This window comes from Orcinus orca, chromosome 3, assembly GCF_937001465.1.
Source record: "Orcinus orca chromosome 3, mOrcOrc1.1, whole genome shotgun sequence".
Classification (NCBI taxonomy): Eukaryota; Metazoa; Chordata; class Mammalia; order Artiodactyla; family Delphinidae; genus Orcinus; species Orcinus orca.
In genome coordinates, this window is record NC_064561.1 from 129,373,737 (window position 1) to 129,381,903 (window position 8,167).

Consider the following 8,167-nt stretch of genomic DNA (forward strand, 5'->3'; position numbering starts at 1 on the left):
CTCCCAAGGCAGGGGGCATGGGTTTGACCCCTGGTCAGGGAACTAAGATACTGCATGCTGCATGGCACAGCCTAAGAAAAAAGAAAAGCACAAACATAAATAAGAAAAAATAAATTAGATTACATCAAAATTAAAAACTTTCAAGTGATACTATCAAGAAAATGATGACAATGCACAGAATCAGAGAAAATATCTGCAAATCTCATTATCTGCTAAGGGACATCTATCTAGAATGTACAAAGAGCTCTTACATTCCAACAATTAAAAGACAACCCAATTTTTTTTAATGAGCAAAGGATTTGAAAAGACATTTATTCAAAAAAGAAATACAAATGGCTGACAGACCATTAAAAATAACATCATTAGGAAAAAGTAAATCAAAACCATTTCATACACACCAGGATGGCTAAAATAAACAACAGAAAATAACAAGTGGTGGCAAGGGTGTGAAGAAAGTAGAATTCTCCTGCATTCCTTGTGATGTAAAATGGCATAGCTGCTTTGGCAGTGTCCAAAAATGTTAAACATTGAGCTACCATATGACTCAGAAATTCTACCCTAAGTATATACCAAAAAGAATTGAAAACTATGTCTACACAAAAACTTGTCCACGAATGTTCAAAGCAGCGTTATTCAAGAAATAGACACAAAGTAGAAACAATGCAAATGTCAATCAAATCATGAAGGGATAAACAAAAGTGATATGTCCATGTAATGAAATACTATTTGTCTATAAAAGGAATTAAATACTGACACATGATACAACATGAAAAAAACTTGACATTACACTAATTGCAAGAAGCCAGACACAAAAATTGTATGAGCATTTATATGAAGTCCCATAAAAGGCAAATCCACAGAGACAAGCGATAGATTAGTAGCTGCCAGGAGCTGGGAGAAGGGAGAATGGAGAACTGACTGCCAGTGGGTATGGGATTTCTTTTTGGAGTAATGAAAATGGTCTGTAATTGGATAGTAGTAAAGGTTGCGCAACTCCAAATACTTTAAAAACCACCAAACTGCAGGCTTTTTTTTTTTTTGGCTGCATTGGGTCATCGTTTCTGTGCACAGGCTTTCCCTAGTTGTGGTGAGCAGGGGCTACTCTTCATTACGGGTCCCAGGCTTCTCATTGCAGTGGCTTCTCTTGTTGCGGAGCACGGGCTCTAGGGGTGCGAGCTTCAGTAGTTGTGGCACGTGGGCTCAGTAGTTGTGGCTCGGGGGCTCTAGAGCACAGGCTCAGTAGTTGTGGCACACAGGCTTAGTTGCTCTGTGGCATGTGGGATCTTCCCAGATCAGGGATCGAACCCATGTCTCCTACATTAGCAGGCAGATTCTTAACCACTGTGCCACCAGGGAAGCCCAAACTGCAGGCTTTTAAAGGATGAATGTTATGGTATGTGAATTATTAAGTTGACAACTTTCAACATATAGTAATTTTTAAGAAGTTAGCACTGGAACAGTCATAGATCATACACAAAAATGATATGCAAAGGGATTTGTCCCTGGATGAGATATCTATCCTTCCCAATTAAAAAAGAAAATACTGAAGTCATTCTGGATGAGTTATCTTTAATATTTACTTTATTGGATTTTTCTTTCAAACTAAAAAGCAATACATACTTTTATTGTTTTTTTATTACAAGTCCCCCCAAATCCTAAAAGTATCAAAGAAAAACCCAACAATATTTGCCTTCCCTATGACCCTCACTCCCACCACCACCTCACCCTGAAGAGGATACAGCTTAATGTCCACATTCTTCTCTATGTTCATAGCAATGCACCCAAATGAAAATCTTCACACCAATAAAAGGTTTTTCTCTGATTTTACAAAAATAGGTCATGCCACACACATTTCTCTTCAACTTGCTTTCTTGTGGCTTTTCCCACAGGTCAATACATGTAAATCACACTCCTCCTTTTTAACAGTTACATAATATTCCAGAAATAGGGGCATGTCACAGCTTATTCAACCACTCTCTTGATAGCATTCAAGATGTTTCCTTTTTTTTCACCTAATGTATATCTTTGTATATTTACTTACAAGCCAATTCTTTTATTTCTGTAGGATAAAACTGTTCAATCCAAGTTTAAAAGATGCAGAAAATCATTACTTTTCATGACAATTAAAAAGGTCTTTATGTTGCAGTAAGCATCCTGCTGGGTGCAAATGGGAAAATCTATTTCTGAGCTCTGAGTCACAGTCCTGTGGATAGATTAGGCTTTGTTTGCAAATATATAAACAAAATACAAATCACAAGTACTCACCAAACAAGGTATTAGATTCTACGAGTATGAGGGGGCAAAGGATGTGTCAACGACAGACACATTTCCTGGTACAGGAAAATGAGCAGCCAAGGAAGGAAGCAGCTTAGGGAAGCACACTGAACCAAGCTTCCCTCTTTGACTGCAAAATTCCCCTGACAACGAAGAATCCAACGGGGCTCCCAAGTTCAGAGTCAGGGTTAGGTTTAGGTCTAGGCTTACGTTGGAACCAGAATTTCTTTCAGACCATGGGTCCCCTTATTTAGCTCTCTACTTTGCTTCTTCTCTTGGTTGGCTGGAGTGGCGTTTTCAAGAAGGGAATGTGGATCCCTGTGCCCTTACATATCTAAGGATCGCTTTCTATTGTGGTCATACACAAAAGACAACATGGCTTATTTTAAATACTTGGGTCACAGACTTTACTTCCTCCAAATTCCACTGATACTGTACGTTTAAAAGGCTTCTCGCTTGCAGTGATTCTGAAGACAACCCAATTTTGGCTTCTCAGCTGGTAACCTGTGTGTGTGCATGTGTACAGAATATAAATGTAGTAAACTGTAAATGCACTCTCTGTCGTTAAAATGGCCAACAGCTAAAGTGTCTGCTCTGATATATTCTCAGCTTATCCAAAATGATAAGACAAGGAAGGAACTCCACATGAACTATGTCTGTGGCAATATGTCCATTATATCAGTAATTGTGAGTCCTGAAGCCCCCAAATGGTCAGGCCACAGCAAATTAGCCCGAGGCAATAATTTAGAGATTTGATTTTACTCTTCTCTTGCTTCAGGTTATCCAATGCCATCAGAAGCAGCCATCCAACGCCACTGTTCCAGAATGCTTCTTTTACTTTGGGGCATCAGCTATGAATTTAGGCATAGCACCACCCTCTGGTGTACCTAGGGAGACCGGAATGCGTAGTTTTGCTGGGATATACTGTGGGCTGTTGGGACCTGACTTATGAAGGGGAATGTAACGGCTTTCTTCCTCATTCTGGCCAGTTCTTCAGCCCCCCCCAAAATCTGCCTCTTTTTATTATTTATTTATTTGTTTGTTTGTTTGATTTATTTATTTATGTATTTTGGCTGTGCTGGGTCTTAGTTGCAGCAGGCTGGCTCTTAGTTGTGGCAGGCGAGCTTCTTAGTTACAGCGTGCGGACTCTTAGTTGCTTAGGGTCTCTTGCCAACTGGAGCAAAAGTGGAATTTATGGTAACAATATAGGGAAATATCCTCAAAATCTAAAAGAAGGATCAACAGGCTTTAAAAGACAGAAACAGAGCTTCTCCTGGAATTTCAGTTGAAGAAACTGACAATGGATATCATGATACTGCAACAAGGGTGAATGATCAGAAGCAAATATCTTCTTTTTGTTAACTCTGTTAAAGTTCCAGTTCCACAGAGACTGTTCTATTGGTCTCAGGTCACATTCCCACTTCTTGGCAAGAAAGGATAAAGTATCTGACAGTTCCATTGTAGTGACTCAAGTGGGAAAGAGGCAATTCCCCAAAACAGTATCAGAATGCTTTCAGCAAAAAAAAAAAAAAAAGCTCAATTTATCCTTCCAATTTATAGATAAACTGCCTTTCCAAGTGGATATTTGCAGGACTTTTTTAAACTCATGTAATACAAAATGTTTTCTTTGGGTATATCTAGATGTGGGTCCCTTCTGTTTTTGTCTGGAATGTACTGAACCCCTTCAGCCTGTGTACTTAGGTTTTGTTTCATCCTTTATTATTGTTTCTATATCGTATGTTATGCTATCTTCCCTAGGAACACCTTTGCTCTGGCTTTCATTTTCTGTTTCCTTCTGCTTGTGCTTTTCTTCTGCATCCTGGAAAAGCTTTCCAAATCTGTTCTCCACATAACTGATGCTGATTTACATGCAACCCGTCATGTACCAATTATGTTATTACACTTTGATCTTACTTGAAAGTCTTCCATATCTCAACCTGTTGTCCTTTCTTTTCAGCCTGTTTTCTCTTCGTGGCATTATGTTCCTGTTTCACAACATTCAGTGTCTCATTGAATCCTATTACTGTAGAATCTAAACAATATCCTACAGTTTTCTTCTGGCCCCTTTAGGCTCCTCAGAGCTAGGAAATTTCTTTGAGGTTCCAGGATACTGTCCCCTATCCTTTGTTCTGCAGTATTTTCAATTGGACTCATATGTTCTTTCGTTTATGTTTACTCATTCTCAAACAAGGCAGGATTTATTCAGACTCACTGATAGCTAACAGGTAGGCATTGGCCCCTGACCCCACTCTCTGTCTACTTAGATATGAGTCAAATAATCTACCTAAGTCTACAACTAAAGGGTAGATCAGTATGCCCAGTTCAAAGTTTATTACCCAGATAGTCATCTTGAGCAACAACCTGCTGGTGAGGTAGCCTCTTCCCCTAGCCCCACAGTCCAGTTCTCTGATAAGCCTCACTGTGATATAAAATCATACTTCTCAGCAATACCACCTAGTACCTGGGCCCTGTGTTTCAGAGAACCCACTCTGGCCATTTTTTGGTTATGCGTACCCCACCAAGAGAAGAATCTGCGAGACCAAAAGGATGTGCCCACCTATGAGCCCTTCTAGACCACATTGTGGTCAGGACCCTGGAATTCTCTGCCCAAATAGCCCGAGCCTGTTTGCAGAGTCTACACAGGCCGTGTCCACAGGTCCACCCTCCTGAGGGTAACCCATGCCACAAGCGTGTGCACTCCCAGGCCCAACGAATGGCCAAGGGCAGCTATTTGCAGAGGCTCTGGATACTCCGGCTGGGGTACCACTCACACGTGCTAAGGCTGCTTGCAATTCAGGAGACAGTGATGGGGAGAGAAGATGACCAAGCTGAGGGTTAATGGACTTGAGGCCAGCATTCTCCAATCACCAATATTCCAGCATGGAACTCCAAGGAACTGGAAATTCTAAATTTGAACCTGGCTTTCCAGATTATTTTAAAGGAATATTTATTGAGGTAAAATGATAGAATTTATTTTCTTTTATCTTGACTTATAATTCTTAATAATTTAGACAGAGGGTGCATGAGCCTGTATTTCTACTCCTTGCCCCTGGGTCCTACAAATATTAGGGGAGCCTAATAAACAGCTCCCAAGGCTTTTCCTTCCTCCCTTCCTGCCTCCCTGTCACCCACACAAAAGCAGCTCTGTTTAGGAATAGGTTAGTTCCAGAAGCTCTTCATTAGCCCGTCAGAAAGTAAAAAATAACCAAGAAAGATACTGCAAGATTGCAGCCCCTGGATGGATTGCCATTAAATTACTGCGTGAGTTGGCCCTTGGAAGCTTTGTACCCTTCTAACTTTACCCAAATCCTATCAGACATCTTGTTCTAAAATTGAACTGTTGCATCTACATCAAAAATCTCTTTAGGCAAATGTCATCCCTCTCCTCCCAACTCCCTCACTCCCTCGATGGTCTCCAACAGTATTCTAAGGAATTTTCAGCAACCATGGTTTGGTGCTCCAACCAGAACTCCTTGGATCTCTTTTACCAGTTCTGTCCACTCCTCCAGCTTCTGTGTGCTTTTGCCTCTAGCAGCCTGTACCTATGACACTTTCAGGAGACTGTCATCAAGCTACAAAAGCCCCACTTTGCCCCAGTAGGCAGAGAGCTGGAAACACTTGAGAATTTATATCTCTCCAGAGTGACCCGTAGCCAATGACCACCTTGTATCAAAATATAAAGTCCAGCTCCCTGGCCTGAATCTGGAAAAATTCTATAGGTCACTTTCACTCCAGAGTTCCCCTGATAAATCAAGGTGGAGCTACCCTCCATGAAACCTTACCTGAAACCACATGCTTCCCCTCATATTTACATGTAGAACTTGTCATTTTCTCACCATTTTGAATTCGTAAAATTATCTTGATTTTCATTTTCATCACAATCATATGCCTCTTCTTATCAGCAAATTTAACACATTCTTTGCTTTTGCACTTTCAGACATGATTGAATTAAATATTTTATAAAATATCTCCACAATCAGCAAACATGGCCCATATGACATTGTAGTTACATGCAATATAATACAGAAGGGTGGAAACCAAAATGCTTGCTCACCACTTCCTTCTTCTGTTGGGGACTCACAAAACTAACATGGTTTTCCTTGCATCTATAAAAATTTGTGATATAGCAGAGTAGCAGTTAATTCACAGTGCAACTTGGGTTTAATGCAAAAAAACTAACTTCTTTATTTTTGTCTATAATTAATCTGGTCTTCCTACTATAATTTCCCACCACTGGTTAGCAGAGGAAAATTAACTAAGTGTCCGATACAATTTAAAGTTTACTTCAATCCAGTAATTTATGCTGTCTCTTTAGATAGTGTCAACCTCTTAAATAAAACAAACACTTGGCCTCTCAGATGGCTTCCTCCGTCCTTGGTTCTCCCTAAGCTGTCATCCAGATATACAGGGAAAGGGATGGTGGCTTACAGGTCCCCTAAAGTTGGGACAAGCAGGGCTCCCACTCGTACTGGTCCTTGCATGCGCCCTGTCCAATGTCGGGGGCTCTTGGGCGGTGCTGCTGCCCACCTGAAAGCTGCCACCCTCCCACCCTTTGATGCTGCAATCAGCAGCTGCTGATCTAGACTGTTCTTTTGATTCAGACATTCTCCAAGGGAAACTGGCCATCTCCCCTTTGCTGACTCTCCCTTGGCCTCTTGTGAGCCACGTGCCCCGGGGTTTCTGCTTCATCCTCCATCTGCCACCTCCACTCCTACTCCCAGTCTGGCTCCTAGATCACCTCACCTCATTGCAACAGACTCCATAGCAGGCCCACCAAAAGTCTGGCAAGTGGAACTTAGAGGACTCCCTCTGCCAAACCACGCTGTGCCACCAAGTTTATTTTTATATGACTTTACTCAAAATGAGAGACAGCCCCTCCTGGGGTCCAAACAGGTACAGTCAAGAGGCTCCTACCCTCAGACTTCCTCTCAATTTATACAACATACCTGCTCGTCTGTGGGTCAAAACCCCATGAGGGCATTTCTGAAAACAAAAATCTCACAGCTTTGTTCTCTGGCCTCACTCAACCCGATCCCTGCACACACGGAAGGAACCTGCTGTGTGTAAAACTCTATGGTCACACCAAGCACCAAGCGTGGGCCTTCTACAAAGAAAATGAAGCAACCCTTTCTCAAGACAAATAGCTTGCAAGGCAGTTAACCTTGCTGGAAATTTATACATTTAATGTCAAGAAATAAATTTTACCCTGAGTTTCTTTCTGTATTCTTCCTGCAATATTTCTCATGTTCACCTAGGCTTATGGATGCCTTGGGCAATGAGGGTGAAGGTGTGTATTCCACAAGGTAAGGAGAAGCAGATTGTTTTCAAAACACTATCTGTTGACCCAATCCAAAAATGGGCAGAAGACCTAAATAGACATTTCTCCAAAGAAGATATACAGACTGCCAACAAACACATGAAAGAATGCTCAACATCATTAATCATTAGAGAAATGCAAATCAAAACTACAATGAGATATCATCTCACACCAGTCAGAATGGCCATCATCAAAAAATCTAGAAACAATAAATGCTGGAGAGGGTGTGGAGAAAAGGGAACACTCTTGCACTGCTGGTGGGAATGTGAATTGGTTCAGCCACTATGGAGAACAGTATGGAGGTTCCTTAAAAAACTACAAATAAAAAAAAAAAAAAAAACTACAAATAGAACTACCATATGACCCAGCAATCCCACTACTGGGCATATACCCTGAGAAAACCAAAATTCAAAAAGAGTCATGTACCAAAATGTTCATTGCAGCTCTATTTACAATAGCCCGGAGATGGAAACAACCTAAGTGCCCATCATCGGATGAATGCATAAAGAAGATGTGGCACATATATACAATGGAATATTACTCAGCCATAAAAAGAAAAGAAATTGAGCTATTTGT